This window comes from Neopelma chrysocephalum, unplaced genomic scaffold, assembly GCF_003984885.1.
Source record: "Neopelma chrysocephalum unplaced genomic scaffold, ASM398488v2 Primary Assembly neopelma1_71, whole genome shotgun sequence".
Taxonomy (NCBI): Eukaryota; Metazoa; Chordata; class Aves; order Passeriformes; family Pipridae; genus Neopelma; species Neopelma chrysocephalum.
This window is the reverse complement of record NW_020897731.1, coordinates 6,819,488-6,836,961: the sequence shown is the minus strand read 5'-3', so window position 1 is coordinate 6,836,961 and position 17,474 is coordinate 6,819,488. Positions and strand designations below refer to the sequence as shown.

Genomic DNA, 17,474 nt, shown 5'->3' with positions numbered 1-17,474 from the left:
GATAAAATTCATCGAACAAATTGTTTGAAGTGAATAATTCACTCAGCTTTAGCACTAAGCAACAGAGAGAGAAGTAAACATTGAAAAACTGCATTGCCAGTTGTTCACTCGATTCAGAGTGACCCATGCTTTATGGTGACAGCTTGTACTCTCTACTTAATGCTCCGAATCTTGTGAGATTCTTCTTTTTCATGAGAGTGACTGATTGTCAGCCTATCACTCACATACTTCTAATTCCTTTTATCAATTATCTCAGGTATTTATTTGACAAGTGTTACCTTCTCCTGGAGAAAAAATAACAGCCACTTTGAAAGCACGTTCTGGGATTAGTGTTGACAGAATTACAGTTTCTTGCCTTTCAAAGCAAGTGATAACTTCGTAAAGGTCCCTAAATTACAGCCTATAGCAACGTTAGTAACAGCTGATCTGTCCTGATTAGGTTGAGTCAACTTGTCAGATATCAGATTTGCTAGTTGTGTTATCAGTCCAGAAGGCACAGATACATCAGCAAAAAAGCAATTAATGTCCAGTTAGATTCAGAGGGAGTTGTGATTCTGGAAAACAGTGCTGCATATGAAAGAATTTGTCAAAGTGTAAAATATTCCTGTTGTCACAAATGCTTGATAATGGTTGTACTGTCTGTAACTGGGAGTGTTTGGTACAGAGTAATACTGTAATTCTTGCCATTGTTGCTGATAAGCATGATTGAAAGATCAAATTACTGTAGGTATGTTTTTAAAAGAACTAGTACACAGGATTTTCCCTCTGGTTTTAATTTCTGACCTCTGCACAAACTGTTGTTGCTTTTGGTGTTGTTATTCTCAGCATTTGAAATTGAGGGTCCTCATTTGGGGCTCTTTGCTGTTCATTCCTATTTCCTTTCCTTCATTAGTAAATATTTATGTAACTCTGAACTATAGTATTAGTGATTCTTTTTGACATGAGCAGTATGACTGTTCAGTGATACTCTAAAGAGCATGCTTGTGCTGTTCCAGTCTGGGACTTCCACTGCCCTCTGAGAAGGCTTGAGAGCAGCCTTGGGGGTGCCGTGCTGTCCAAGTCCCTGCCTGGGGACACATTCAGCATTGCCAGGGGAGGCTGCAGAGAGGAGGTTGCATGTTAAGAGTAGCTTTCTCTTCCTAGGAGGGAAGTTTGTGTCCAAAACCATGTTCAGGAGTTGAAAACAGAGCAGCTTGCTCCCTTTTTGAGTACAAATAGCAGAAAATCACTTCACCTGTAGCAGGTACTCAATGAGCCCAGAGACCTGATTGCCTGCCCCAGCCACGCTCATGCTCCGTCATGCTTTTATGGATGCTCTTGGCATCTCCCAAAGACCATAATATCACCAAGTAACTTGTGAAATTGTTGGCCAAGGGCTGTGGCTTCTGTTAGGTGAGCCGGAGTATTCTGAGTGGTTGCAGCACCAAGCATGGAGCTTTGACAGAGATGAAACAAAAATCTTCATACTTGCTGTCCACAGCAAGACAACTACCTCCTTGCCCAGTGTGCATGCTCTTTAGTATGTAGTGGGCATTAAAAATATTGGAGCTTGCAGAGGGGGAAGAGAAAAGATAAATTATTATTACTCTTGCAGGCACAGACAGTAATGGAGGGAACAAAGATAAGGCCCAGGAAGAGAGAAATAGCCATCCTTTGAGAAGTTGTTTATAAAGTTGAAAGTGATGAAAGATGCTAACCTCTTGCGTTTTCTTCCAGAATTCAAAATTGCCCACCTTTGTCTTACTTCAGCCTCTGAGAGATTTGCTTACATCTCTGACATTGGTTGTGGCCACCACCTCATTTTCTTTCCTTTAGGCAAAAGTTTCCCTCTTTTGGGAACTAAAACATACTTGGAGCAAACAAATTAAATAATCTTAAGTGTGGGTGCATATGTGGAGAGAACAAATAGTTTTTCTCTGTCAGTGGCCATGGTTTTTCTCTGGGTTATGGCAATTCCCAGTTCTTTTCCTTCCTTCTTCTCAGGGGCTACCCAGATCTTGCCTTAAGCCACCAGAGACGTGGAGGAACAAAGTGTTTTGTCCCAGGTTCTTTCTTCAAAGCACCTCAAGAAAATTGCGTGAGGCTGCTGGGAACTTGCATGGTCTCTTCTGTTCTTCTCTAATCTTGCCTGCAGTTCCCAAACCCCTTTAGGGGCTTCTTTCCCATACTTGCTTTAAACTTTTCTTTTCTATGAGTTTCCTATCATAGCCTGTTTCCCAACTGGCTTTCTCTGCCCTCTGCTCTTACCTGAACAGTCCAATCCCACAGCCAATGTAAATGTTCAGAGCACGTGAATAAGGCCTGTAAATCATTGTTCATGTAAGTGTTAGAAGATGTAAAAAAAATATTACTTTTATTTGTCTCCAATTTCTTTTTAACTTTTAATATACAGTTCTGTCCAAGGAACTGTAAGGGTTGTAAACTCACTTTTTTTTATCTCAGAAAACTATGTTGCTTATTTAATTTCATGGCCCAAAACTGAAGCTTTATGAAAAACACCAAATATTTTTAGGTCTACCAATGATATTACCATGGTTTACAGCACTCTATACTGAGAAAAGCAGTTTTCTTCCCTTTGCCACTTTCACTGTTTCTCATCACTTGTCAGCTCTGAGATTCTTTAATTTGTGGGGAAAAACAGATATGGGTCAAAATGGGGATTTTATGTCACTGGGTTATATTTACTTTGATTTGCATAACACAGCACTATATACTGGTACTTGACCTAGCTTTAAATGTACCTGTATATCTGAATGGCACAGCATGTAAAGATACTTATTATACCCTGGAAAGAGCAGAGGTTTGTTAGTTCAGTGATCCACCAGTGCTAATTAATTTGATTGCCAAGTTTGTTAGACCTAGACCAGTTATCTTTGCAGAACAGTATTTTGCCTTGGATAGATGTTCAGTTGAAAGACCAGCTTAACTTTTTCATGCAGAGATTCTGTGTCAGACCTGAAATAGCTCCTGTGCCCATCTTTGCAGCTCTTTTTGTCTTTCTTCAGCATTTGATTTTTGTAGATGCAAGGACTTTACCTTCCTCAATTCTTTATCCTTGGCACAACATTCCAAAAAAGAATATACAGTCTTCTTCCAAAGAGCCACTGAAAATGTATGTTTTTCTCCTACTTGCTTATACTCCTCAGCTATTCTTTTGGTCTGCTATTATCTATGAACTTTACTCACATTCTATGTTGAAATTTTAATGAGAAATGCTACAGAAAATGTAGATGTATTTCAGTGTAACAAAGGTGTAAATTATAGGTTTCTCTAGTCTGGTGTTTTGGCTACCATGAGATGGAGAGAAACCTCACACATTCCAATGCCTAAGGGCAGGAAAAGATTCCCAAAACCAGAGATGCTACTTGTTTTATACTGCATTGAATTATAGTCATCAGAAACTAAGAAGTAAACCCATAAAGTTCATTCTACAGTGAGAGGAAAAAGAAATTTGCTCTAATGTCTTATGCCCTGAATAGTTTGATCAAGAAGTAAATAGGATTTCAACAAAACTAAAATAAGAAAATAGGCCCAGTGGAGCAGATTTTTTGCTTCCTTGTTATGGTTAAAGCATTCATTTCCTGTTAAGAGGCTTCTATCCCTGTAAAAGGGTAAATACTAGACTCTGATCCATTGTTGCCCAGGTTCTTTGTTTCTTAGAGACAAAATATTTCCCGAACAGATAAGAGAAACAAGTTTGATTGACAGCTCTTAGCAGAGTCTCATCAGCTGCTGTGCTGACAGGCTGGTGATGCGCACTGTGCTGATGTGGTAGGGACTGACAGGTGATTGACAGCCCAAGACTGTGGAGACAGGAAAGATGAAGCATGCTCAGTAAGAATAATGTGCAGTGTTTATGCAGCACTGCAGAGAATAGGAGCTAGAAAGTTAACTCTTTCAGGGCAAAGTGCCACTGTAACGCAGAACGGATGCAGTTGCCACTGTACAGAAAATTAGGGCTTGTCTGCATTTCTCTTCTATTCACTAAATGCTTTCTGTCCATGGAGGAGCTATATACTGTGAGCAAGCAAAAGCATGAACTATCACATTTGTAGCTGTAAAAAAATTTCATGTGTGGTAGGTATGATGGAGTCCTCAAAATGGATTTATTTAAGCCTATAGATGTAGAATGTATTGAGAGTTTCAGGCACTTTTTATAGGCTTCCATCACCCAATTTTATATAGCATTGTATAATGTTACACTGTAGAAATTTCAGAAGGAGTGATTTGAGCTCTTTTGCTCTCCCTATCCCTAGGAAAATATAGTGATTTCAGTTTTATTGTTGCTCTGAATATGTAGCTGATAATTGAATATGTATTTTGTGTTATAATTTCTACTGCAGTTTGTGTTTGGAATGTACAATATAACTGTACCATGTTTTGCATTTTATGTCCTTTTCTCTACTTGGTTCATGAACCCTGCTTGATCTTCTTTTTTTAGTTTTTTTGATTGATAGATAGATAGAAAGAAAAAGAAAGAAAGATAGAGTTTTCTGGGCAGTAGTTTCAGAGTACAGAGAACTTTGGGCCAAGTGGTAAAATCATCAGCTTTAAAGTGCTTATCTAAGTTATTCTGTGTGCCTTTAGAATATATTAGATAGGTGTATCTTATATTTTACTACAAATTATTTAATTAATACACAGTGAGTGAGCTGCCACAGATTCATTCTGCCTTTGTCCCTGTGCAATACAGGTAACTTTATAGCCCTTTGTTGAAAAACTTTTACAGGGGTTAATGGTGGGAAGCTACATCTAGTGGGTATTTCTTACAAGCAGGGAACATAGCTTGGGAATAAACAGAGAAAATTCACCACACATATTACTGCATAACTATTGTCAAAGAGAGGGTTTTGAGAGGCCAGCATGCTACATTATCACCCCAGGTTTCTATAAAACTGTTGTCTGGCTTCTCTCATATAACTCTGAGAGAGAAAATTAAATTTGCCAAGAGAAACAGATTGTAGTATTTCCAGGATCATGTTCTTTCTTTTTCCCTTTATTTTTTCCCCCCAAGAAATCTCAGTCGTTAAACATGACTTGAACATTCTCAGGTGCAACACAGTAAATTGGCCTAGCTTAGTAAATGTGACAGATTATTTTGTGTGACTCCCTGGTCTTCATCTTTATATACCCCTCTTCTAGTTTTGTTTTTTTTCAAAGTTTCTTGGCAATACTTTTGAGCTTAATTTCAGAACATAGATGAAAATGTCATTAAAATCAGGTCTAACAGGTCCACAAGTGCCTGGATCACCACTAGCCCCTCCACTCTCCAGCTTATTAACAATTACTTCCTAAAATTGATGTTTCAAGTCTTCTCAATCCATTTTACATATGCTCTATTAAAACTGTATATTAATAAATTTTATTAAGAATATAAACAATGCACTAGTAAGTCAAATGGTTTACAGGTGTCTAAGTGTATTACACCCATGCACTTATCTTTATCACCCAAACTTTTGTAAGCTCATCAAAGAATAAAATGAGATTTGTTTGACAAAGCTTATTTTACATAAACCCATGTTGACTGGCATTAATTACATCCCTTTCACTTCAATCTTTGTCAGTTAAATCCTGTATAATTTTTTTCACTATTTGATCTGTATTGTTATCATCAAGTTATGTAGTTCCCTGACTGTATAGTGTCCCTTCTTAAATATCAGCACAACAGTGGTGGTTTTTTTTAGGTTCCCTCAGAAGGTCTTTTTTTTTTAATTATTATTTTGTAACAACAGATAGAAATGTGCAAAAAAACCTTAGAACTGCTAATTTCAAAACATTTACTATTTAAGATCCATCTTAGCAGCTGACAGACTAGAAAGTACTTTTCACTCAAGATCAACATTCTTTCCAAAAGTAGAACAAAAAAGCTTTTTATATATCGATGTTGACAGTTTTTCTCCTTCCAAATTAATTTAAGTTTTGAATAAAATTCAAGGTCTTTTTTTCACTATCTTATACAGATATGGATTTTTCACTGCCAACTTCAGCATCTCATGCTAATATTTTATATTTCATAATGTATTTTTACAGAACATTTTCCTCTTCTTTATCTTTGCTTTTTTTTTCTATAGTCATCACCATTATCAGGATTTTTTTTTTCCTTCTAGCTATTGCCTTCATTTTTCTACAAACTTTTTTTGCCAAGTTGTTTTCTTTCTCACATTATAGTTGCTATCCATATTTTCTCCAGTCAGTTGAGTTTTGGTGAATCCAGTATTCTGAAGCACCAGCTGTATCTCTCCTACTGACTGGGATTGCCTTTTCTTTGTCCATACTGAATGCACGTTTTGGATGGCATTTATACAGAAATATGTGGTCTGATTGGAGGGTGTCCAGGGGAAAACAAAAGTCTTGAAATAAGACTTACTAAGAAAAATGAAAGAATTTGAGTTGGTTAGTCTACAGAAGAAGAGACATGGTAAAAAGGAGAGGGGAAAAGGATACATAATAAAAAGACATATCAAGGATATCTTTTTCCATATCCATGATGAGCAGGGGAAGAGATGCTGGCCTTAAATTGCCTTAAAAAAAAATTACATTGAGGCGTTAGTTCCTACCAATGAGAAAAATGAGGTACATGAACAGATTCCTTGGGGAGGCTGTGGAGCATCCCCAGTAAAGGGGCCGTCTGACCTTCACCTCTAATTCCATGAAGTTGCTGGTCCCAAAGCAAGTGCCAGCTTTCAGGCTCCCGTTCAGTTCAGTCTCAGCAATTGTAACTTGTTCTGGAACAATTTTCTCCTCTTGGATGCAATACTTTTTTGTGATTAAAAACACCCTGCTATTTCTGATTTTTTAGCAATAGAAATCATGTTTTTCTGATACTGCTGGCTGTGCAGGACTTTTCACTTGAATCTCCACCAATTTCCTTCAGAAAAAGCCCTTTTTTTCCACGTTACTGACAGGTGTTGAAGAAATAATTCCTTCTAGCTTCTGATTTGTGATTAGCAGATATGAATTAGACCTTCACCTCTGCCAGCTGCAGTCTTGTTAGCTAGCATAATGTTCCTGCACCTCTCAGTTATCGATACCTTTCAAATACAAACACAGGCTGCTTTACTGTAAAGTGCCATCCATGTGCAACATGTTTGTTCATTGCGTGTGTGTTCAAACACAACCTCAGTTAGGTACTCTGTGGAAAGGTTTATCATGAAATCTGTTCTCTCAATCTCTTTTTAAATACCTTACAAATAATGTAATGACAGATATCTTCTGTTTGTAACTACGCTTGTTATACAAATCACTACCGGAGACCCTATGTCTTTAAAGTGGCACCTAGAAAGGAGTACTAATGTACTAAGGACTACTAACTCCAAATGTGAATATTGCACAATTTTATAGAGCCTCTAATTGTAATGGCACACTGAAATCCAAGTCAACCAGGTTGGTTCTGCTGCTGTTTAAACAGATTAAGTAATAAGCCCTCTTTGGGAGAAATCATAATATAACAGGACATGATACATTTTAGGAGTCTAGGGTCCATTCAGAGAGCAGAAAGAACACAGGCAAAACTAACATGAGAGAATCACAGGCTTTTCCCCTGCCCAATCAAATAATCCCTTTGTTGTGGTAAGCTTTTGTTCACTCATTTGGTACAAATTATGTACCGTTCAGTTCTTTCTCTTTACTGCAGGTGATGTTAGTAAAATGCTGGAAGCCCATGCAAAATAATGGAATTCAATATCTTTTTACATCAAAATATTAAACAACTTTTCACTATTACAAACTCAGGTTAAATAATTTCTTTTTTGTGTGTGCACAGTGTAATGGCAATTGTGAGGAATTGGTCAGTACTTTTTCTGTTTTGCTGAATAACTGTGTCTGTCTTCAAATGGTGTCAGTACCTTAAATTTATTTTTTTTAATTGAGAAATAAAAATGTTTCTATACTAGAGGTATTTGATTTTTTTTTTCTATGAAATTGAAAATATTTGGTGGTTATTACTTCAGCTTTTAAAATTATCAGGTGACTTTTAATATGATCAGTTAATATATGTTAAGTTTTAGCAGAAAAATTTTCTAACATAGATACGGAGTTCCCGTAAGAAACAAGACTCAGTTAGAATATTCATGTTTCAATTAGTAGTCAGGAATTTTTTTTCTGCATTTTTCATTTTGTTTCTTTTGTTTTCTTACACTTGTTTCATTTTCAGAAGTGAAACACCCCCACTTTATGAATTACTTAAGCAATACTATTTTATAAACTTCTGTTTAATAAAAATGAAAGCTTTGTGGCAGAGGATATTTTCATATTGTCATCTTGTTTCTAGACCAAAGAAAGGCATTTAACTAATTGTAGTAGTTTTATTCACAACTAGTATAGAATACTTCAGAGCACGTGGATTGCCCAGAGGTATTACAAACAGATTTCCTTTTATAGAGCACTGAATAACTAAAGAGTAGGCCATCAGATTTTTTTCTTCCTCTTTTCAATCCACAAATGTAGGTGAATCAGAACATCATTCATATTGGTTCTGGGAACTTTATGTATATTATGATAATGTTATAATAATTTATAAGTTCTATATTTTGCACTTACTCTAAACAGTGCAGGTAGTCGTGTTGCATACTTCATGGCTCTAGCACACTGTCAGGACAAGGCTTGTATGTGCAGATGATCTTTTTTAAGCTCAGACAATAAAATATTTGTTCCTCTACCCGCAAATTTTAGATTGCAGACTTGTATGCAAACACAAAGAGAAAATGGTCAAATATATAAACATGCATCTTAAAATAGTGTTGGTTCTATTACACAAAATGTGCATACTTTTGTTTAGCATAGAAATAAAATTTTAACAAAACTGTTACATTGTATTTCTATGATGCAGTAATGCTATTTCACATGATGCACCTTATTTTTAGGCTCTAGGTATTTACTGTAGTGCAATATTTTTAAATGGCTTAGGAGGACACAATATGCAACATCACCAAAAATTATAGAATCTTTATAGAAATACATTTAAACTGGGTCAGCTGCAGCACCATGATTAGTAGAAATAGACCCCAAAGCTGATTCTGGACACTGAGATACTGTTCCCAATTCCATATTGAAAGTTTCCTTGAATTAATGTAGTCATGATTTTTTTTTTAAAAGTCTGCTGTATATGAGAAGGCTGAGATATTATACAGTGGCTATCGTTCTTTATCATATTGAATTCAGCACTCCAAATTATATTACCTTTAAAATGTTGCTGACATTTTGCTGTTCCACTATTCTGATCCATATAAGTTTTATACCATAATATTTTAAGTTTATTCTGGTGCATATAGCAGTGTAAGCAGTACCTTGCATTTCTTGTTTCTTCTCTCCTTATTTTCTAAGAGAAGTGGGTTCTGTGATGTATTTGTTTAGGATTTTTCAAGAGAAATGCACTCAATATATAGATGCTATTAAAAGTTTACAACAGAGAGGACAGTTTATAGGTATATGCATTGGATTTGGAACAGAATGATTCAGATTTGTGATATTACTTTGCTTTTGTGGAGTTTAAACTAGTCTTCTACTGAACTGCTGGGATTGTCCTGACTCCTGAAGGACAGTGCCCAGTTCTGCCTACACAGGAAAACGTACTAATCCAGGTCCAGTGTTTCGAGATATGCTCTTCTTTGAAGAAGCTTACTTCAAGTCATTAGGAGTGTTGGTATCTTGATTTTCTATTGTATGAGAAAGCCAAGAAAAGGATTACAAGGTAGCTCTGATACACTAGAGACGGCCTGGGCTGCTGAGGAGACGATGCCCCAGCACATGGCGTTACCTGCAGCCTTGTCGTTTCACTGTGTAGGTTGGTTTCACTGCTGTCACCCAGCCAAGACGTGGATCATCAGTCAATTTTTGAGAAAAGTTTATTGCTCAAGGGCACTATCACATGCAGAGTCTAGGTAATGTCTCTTCCATACCTCTACTCCAGAATAATGTAAGTGTTCCTTCAACCAAAGGCACCTTAGCTACAGTGTCTTGAAAGTACTGTTCCTTCAATAGTGTTACCTTTTTGACACCATTCAACTTCAAACATGTGCTTTTTATCTATGACTCAAGCTAATCTTAGAATTTTACCATTTTGGATATAGTGCAGGAATGTGTGCAGAGAAGCACCAGTGGACAGCTCTGTTCAATGGCAGCTTTTGAGTCAACACCATCGATGCAGTTCACTGAGTACCTGAAAGTAGATGTTGACCATTCTGTTGTATCTATTAAAAATCCATTACTCCCATCTCTATTTGGCTATGAAAAAGGCTTTTATACACAATTTTTGTAGTCCAGAAATATTAGAACACTGTGTAATTCAATTTTATTTTTGTCTTTAATGTCTGAACCTGAATTAATACAGCATTACTTTTCGTCCTGATATCAATCTTGTTCCTTTCATTCAGATCTAGATTCCTTTGTAGTATATGATTTAATTCACTAAAATGAGGTAAAATGAAACCCCGGTCCAGGGAACATTGAACTAACATATTTTTGGTAGCACATGCGATAGCAGCAGTCTACTGTATAACTTTTTGTGTTTCCCTCCCGTCTTTTAGTTGCTAAGAGATTTTAAAACTTTTTCCATTCTCAGTATACCTCAATATTACCCCTATTTGTTCCTCCCCCATCCCCACCTTTGGCCTTAAGAAAAATCAGTTCATTCATTATTAAATGATATTAGATTAAAAATGCACTTTGCTTTTATAAAATCAAGTTCCTGATTTTTTTTAAGCAATTTGAACTCAAAATAGTTTGGTATTCCCTAACTGTGGATCTGTGTTTTCTTTTGTGGCAAATTGGCTTTGATTTGACAGCTATTTTTGTTTCAAGATTGTATGCTCACCAGCTTTTCTGCTGAGGCTTGGCTCTTAGGGACAGTTGCACATGCATGGCTGGCTGTGCATCAAATTTTGTAATCCAAAGGGATGCTCCAGGTCATGGTCAAAAAAAAAAAAAAGAAAAGAAAGAAGAATAGAAGGAGGGAAAAGGCAAAGAGATTTTGAACCAGAATATGGCCTTGCACTGAGAAAAGGTATATCAAGTTGGAGAACAAAGGAATATCTGTCCTTTCCAGACTGTTTCTATTCAGTATTCTGCTTTCTTCATTATGTATGCACAACTAATAGCACTAGTTAATAGGTTTAAAATACAAATGAAACAGAGGGTATCATGCTGACAAGGGTTAAACTTAACTTAGTAAAATGTGCACAACCTGTAATGTGAAATTGTATACAACTTTGGGATTGTATTGTGATGGTGTTCTTGACTAAATAGAAAGAAAAAGTCTGGACAATACATTCCAACCACCTTCAGAAAGGTAGAGTTTGTACTGTTAGTAGTCTCAGGGGCAACTTGTTGGTTTAATTTATAATCTGCTGTGCTAGTAGCTGGATGCTACACTGACATTAGCAAGCAGTGCAATGCAGTAGGAGTTGCGGTGTTGAGGACATGACATCCACACAGCACATGTTTTGCAGAGGTTAATTTCAGACTAACTCCAGTCCAGTCTAGTGAGCTAACTGCATGTTAATGGCTGGCATGCATTAGGTCCATTCCTGGAGTCCATTTGATTCCTTTCTTGTGAAGGGCATACAGTTTTTGAGATTGGAGACCTCTCCACAACGCAGACCAAAGCAGGGTGATTCAGCCACTGACTTCAAACAAGTATCCCTTAATTGAGCTAAACAGTAAGTGTGAGTTTAGGTATGGAGAAGGAACTCCTTTGTGATAATGTTTGGCATCCTGGGTAGAAAAGTTCATTTAATTTTAGTTTTGATATCATTTATATTCAGCAACAGTTCCTATGATAATACTCTTCTCTGGTCATATGACAATTCCTTTTCCTCAAACACCAGCTTGACTTTTTTTTTTTCCTGGAGATGTGGAGAAGATAGACTATTCAGCACACAGTCTCTCAACCTTTTTACTTATTTTAATTATTGTGGGGTCTGCAGCCTTTCTCTGCAGCTGTGTCTCAGTCCCTCCAGTGCTGCTGACCTCCCTCAGAGTAAGCCAGTTGCCAGGCTCAGTGGTAGCTTGTTTTTCTGCTCTGGACCCACTTCCCCCATGTTGGGTCAAGCAATTAGCCCCAGCTTACAGTCCTAGAGTGCTGTATGGAAACCCCATTCCTCAGGGAATGGGGTCATCATGTGTGTTCTTGACATACTTTGAAAACTGGTCATAAATCCCAAAATGCTTTCTTCTGAAGTTTCTTTTCCCCCCATCAATTCTCTTTAGTAATAACAAAGACAAAAGACCTTTTAGAATACAATGGTGTGATTTTACGGTGAAGAGCATATAATAAATATAACTTTGGCTGCTCCTAGCAATAACTTTTTTAACAGAATGTAACCAGTATGTCAGTAGATAAACTGTCGACTGCCATGACTTCAGATTAATATTAATATACCTTGATATGTCTCTTGATTGGAGGAAGGTGCACACATATATCTAGATAGTAGTAAATTTATATGCTATTGAGTTCATTTGTGCAAATATATGTGATCATGTAATTACAGTCTGCATTATTGCAATACAGATGCTCAGGGAAGCAGGATTAAGATTGTGCAGTCAGCTTCAATTTGAATATCCCCTGATGTCTGAGCACACTGCAATGCAACATTAGCTTTTGGTGAGGCTTTTGCTGCCGCTTCTAGAACTAAGATCAATACCTGCTTCTCTTTGGCAAGTCACTGCTATCCTAAACAAAGGTATGTGGACCTGATCATTCTGAGTGCGTTGGTCACCTGCAGCACACAAAAGGAGTAAAGGAAATGAATGCAGTGTCCATGGGGAACATTAGGTAGTACCTAAACTGGGGAACATTAGGTAGTACCTAAACTGGCAGTGTAGCTTCTCAGCAGAAGTGGTCAGTGAGAGCTATGGCACAGTACACAGAGCAGAGCCTCCTCTGGACCCGCCACCACTAAGGCATCTTGCTACAAGAAAAAAAGTGAAGTGATATGTAAGAGAGTTAGCAAGGACCAGCATTCATCATTACCCAGCATGTAGAAGTCCTTCTAGAAAGGAGGAGAATGTCAGTACTTTGTTTGTTTGTATAGTGCACCATGAGATAGTAATTCAATTCTGTTTAAGTTGAATGATTGTTTCAAGGCATTTTAGTATCTACTAAAAGTGCTAGTTAATATGCGGAGACAGTAAACAAAAAATGTTGTTTACAGAGAGCATGTTAAAACCATTTTAAAGCAAGGCTTTAATGAGATAATATTGGCATGTGAGAATTTTTTGGTTTGCATGTCTTGCCAATTGAGTATTCCACTTCTGTCACTTCTTTTTTAAAGTAAGGGTTATTGCAATTGCACAGCTTATATAATTTGTCTTTATGAAACTGATACATTTATTCAGACCATGACACATTTCTCTAGACCTGTTGATAGGATCTAAACTGTACTTCTTCTGTGTGCTTTGAATTTGCAAGCAAAAGTTAGCAGCATTGAAAGGGGCAACTGTGAGTCCTTTACCATGAAATTTTGGAACAGTACTAATATGAGAAAAAGAGCTGGGAGCCTGCATCAGACAGATGTGTTGCAATACCATTACTATGTGATTTCATTCTCACTGAAAAATGTTATAGATTTTTTTTGCAAACTTTTCAAATGCTTGTCTTTCTCTTCTCCTTTTTTTATACCATCATAGTTATACTGTTTTTGTCAGTTTTAATTTATGAAAGATGATATTTGACATGTCTAGCTACTTTAGTTATTAAGGAAGGAAGCAACAAGAAAATAGGATCCTAATATACTAACCATAATGAAGTCAACAGTGTCAACAGGGCTTTTGGTATGTACTCTTGTGTCTTACCTATGCAATGATGAATCAAAGGGAAAAGACCAAAATTTTCAGAGGCAGAGAATGCTTACAGTCACTTTTACAAGTGTTCATGTAAACCTGTCATTAATATATCCATGCTTGCCATTATATACAGTCAGTTGAAGAAAAGAAAACTTGTTAATATAAACACTGGTTTATATATTTAGAGTTTCACCATCATTTATTAAATTTATACTTCTACTTTTTCATAAAATTAGTGTTTCCAGGTTTCTGGCACACCTGACTTGGTAAAATGTCATGCATATATAGCCTTCCTATTTGAAAAGCAGTCTAAGAAAGATAATATTTGATTGATTACTTATGAGTAAACCTACTATTTCAGACAATGTAGCTGAACATATTTTGTGCAAAAATATTAAAATATGTGGTTCCTCTAAAACAAAGATATGCCAAAACATCAGTAATTTTAAGTATGCAGGTTCACAGCAATACAGCAGTTCTCTTTCATTTGATAATTACCTTGGTAAGCTAGTGTCCAGCTAGGTCTGTATAAAGAAAAATAATCTTCTCAGTAATTCATGGTAGAGCTCCAGCACTTTTCATCAAAATATTTGTCTGAAATTTTAACTTAGTTTTAGATTTTTTGGACTGAAGTAAGAAGCTCTTTTTCAGATTTCCTCTTCATCATTTCCCACTCTATTTTTCCATTACTTATTTCTACTATTATACTTCAAATTACACCATATTTAGTTCATAGAATCATAGAATCATAGAATGGTTTGGGTTGAAAGACGCCTTAAAGGTCATCTAATTCCAACACCCCTATAATGGGCAGGAACACCTTTCACTAGAGGTTGCTCAAAGCCCCATCCAGCCTGGCCTTGAACACATCCAAGGATGGGGCATCCACAGTTTTTTTTGGGCAACCTGTTTCAGCATCTCACTGCCTTCATGGTAAAGGATTTCTTCCTAATAGCTAATCTGAACCTACGCTCTTTCAGTTTAAAGCCATTATCCCATGTCCTATCACTACATGTCTTTGTAAAAAGCCCCTCTCCAGCTCCCTTGCAGCCCCCTTTAGTAATGGAACATGCTTTAAGGACTCCCTGGAGTCTTCTCTTCACCACCTGGAGAGGTGCTCCAGCCCTCTGATCATTTCCTTGAGTTTGTCCAAGTCCCTCTGGATGGCATTCCTTCCCTCCAGTGCATCAACCACATCGCACAGCTTGGTGTCATCTGCAAACTTGCTGAGGGTGCACTCAATCCCACTGCACGTGTCATTGGTAAAGGTATTAAATGGCACTGGTCCCAGTACAGATTCCTGAGGAACACCATTTGTCCGCAACTCTTTGAGTACAACCATCCAGACAATTCCTTATCCTCTGAATGGTCCGTCCATCAAATCCAGTGTAGAGACAAAGATGTGCTACAGTGTCAAAGTCAATGTCAAAGTCCAGATAGATGATGTCGGTCCCTCTTCTCTCATCACCAACGTTGTAACCCTGTCATGGTTGCCTGTGCTTGGATAAGTTCTGCCCAGTTCTACCAGCTCTAAATAAATGACAGGGATTCCCTGTCCCAGTACAAACCAAAGAGTAAGTGATTTTTTTTTGCCTGTCCCTTTCCCCTCTAACTCTGGTTGTTAAAATTTAAAAAATAGAAAAATATATACCAACATTTTAACTCATCACTTATTTTTCAGAGTAAAGGTAAACATGGTTCATGTTGTAGGGATAACAGATTACACAAGAATCATTTAACAAAACATGTAAAAGTTTCCTTGGATGATGTGAAAATGTCTACAAATCCTCAAAGGGTATTTTCTTTCTTTTTTCCTATTTCAAATATAGTTCAGCCTTCTTTAGTGGGATTGCTAAGAACCATTGACAGATTTAGATCAGTAAAAACCTTTCTTACAAGTTACATTTTTCTTCTTTTTCTTCTACCAGAAAAAAATCTAACTTCCTGTTTCACATCTCAGATGCCTTGTGCTCACTGAGAATAACAATAATCAGGTTTATCCTGTTGGTGAACTATCTTAAATATAGACATCTACAAAGACTGCAGTAATGAATCTCAGCTAATATCCTGTTTATTCTTACAGAGCTTTTGTATAGACTCCTTTGCTGTCACTGAAGATGCTTTTATGATTTCTGTAATGTATTTATCTTTCAAAACAGCAGAGCAGCTTTCATCTGTCTGCCATCATTACAATTTACAATTGCAGTGCCACTAAAGATGATCTTCCTCAAGTTTCCAATCCACAGTATTTTCTCAGGTGCTTCAAAACTGCAAGAAGTTATTTCAGGGATAATATATTTAATATAGGCTATTAAATCTGATGCATTGAATTCCTCAAGATGTGTCACAAGTGACTCAAGCTCTTATTTGTTTTCCCATGGACCACATGAGAGCATTCTTCTATTTGAAATCAACCCAATTTTATCCATTGCCAAAAGTGCAATGAAAATTAGTTCAAGATGGCTGAAAGTCATAAGATGCTTTGCTAAAGGTGTATCTCATCAGAGTCCTCCACCCAGTGCTCTAGACATGCTGCAGAGTAGAAAAGTCCAATTTTCTACGTAAAGGAAAAAAAAGGCATAAGAGGGTGGGTAGTGATATTTCAAAGTCCTCCTTTGCTTCTACTTAAGATGACATCTTAAGTACTCAGTTCTTTTTTGACAGTTCTTTCTGTATGGTAGTTGAGTGCCCAGTTCCCTCATACGCTTTCACATCCTGACCTTGTGCATAATCTGAGAACATGAAAGTGGGAGAGGGCAAGAAGGGGCTCTGGCCTGTTGGATTCCCTCTGTGAAGGACTCATTACCCTTCCCAGATCCTAAGCTGTCAGTACATAGTTCCATGCTATGTGACATCCAGAAGTGCCTCTCTGCAGCCTCTGGGATCACTGTAATTCCCATGTGGCTGGAAGCTGATTTGGCTCTAGGAACTGCTCCCTGCCTCTTATTAGAAAGAACCATCTGTTTTTCCTGTTTGGGAATGTTTACATTCCAGGTGTTGAGCCTGCCACGCACTTTTATACCTATAGTTCCAAGGATCCCTACATGATGTTTAAGGTCTTTTCCAACCCTAACCGTTATATGATTCTATGATCCTTGAAATGTTTTTAAACTACAACTTTACTGATTCGTCCCACCCAACTGAGCCATCTGTTAGAAGGTATCTGGATTTGCCTGGTTTGGGGATTTAGGATTCTTTTTTTCTTAATTTTGGTCCAAGTAAGAAATCCACAAGATGCAGTTCAGACCTTCTTTCCCTGTTCAAACAACAATACACTGCTATGCAGAATTTTACTAAAGACCACCTGACTTTCATCTGAAGTTTGGTCAGATTGTGCTGTTTCTTTTAAGTTTAGTGGGACACGAGTGTTCATTAGTGCTACGAGTCTGTGGGCAGACAAGTGTCTTTTGGAATTAAAAGAGCACCACACTTCAGAATCTCAGGAAGTGTTACGGTCCACAAATTTAACACAGTTGGAAACAGTTTTTCTACTCTCATTTCTGCAGTATTTGGACATTTGAGCTCCTCCAAGCTCCCTGTTTCCTGCCACTTCGTCCCTTCCTCTCCAGTGCATGAGAAGAGACAGCAGGGGCCCTACCACACGAGCAAATTCTTCTGTCTGGAGATAGAAGGTCACTGCTGGGGCTTGCCAGGGAAACAGGACCTGAGACTTTGAGGGATCCCTGTCATAGGGT

At 37.3% G+C, this 17,474-nt stretch overlaps 1 protein-coding gene across 10 annotated transcripts in view; it reads left to right on the top strand.

The window, feature by feature from the left end:
- The window catches only part of LDB2 (LIM domain binding 2), a 221,979-nt gene that overhangs the window by 77,888 nt on the left and 126,617 nt on the right, over positions 1-17,474 (top strand). The gene's annotated exons all lie outside the window — the stretch shown is intronic.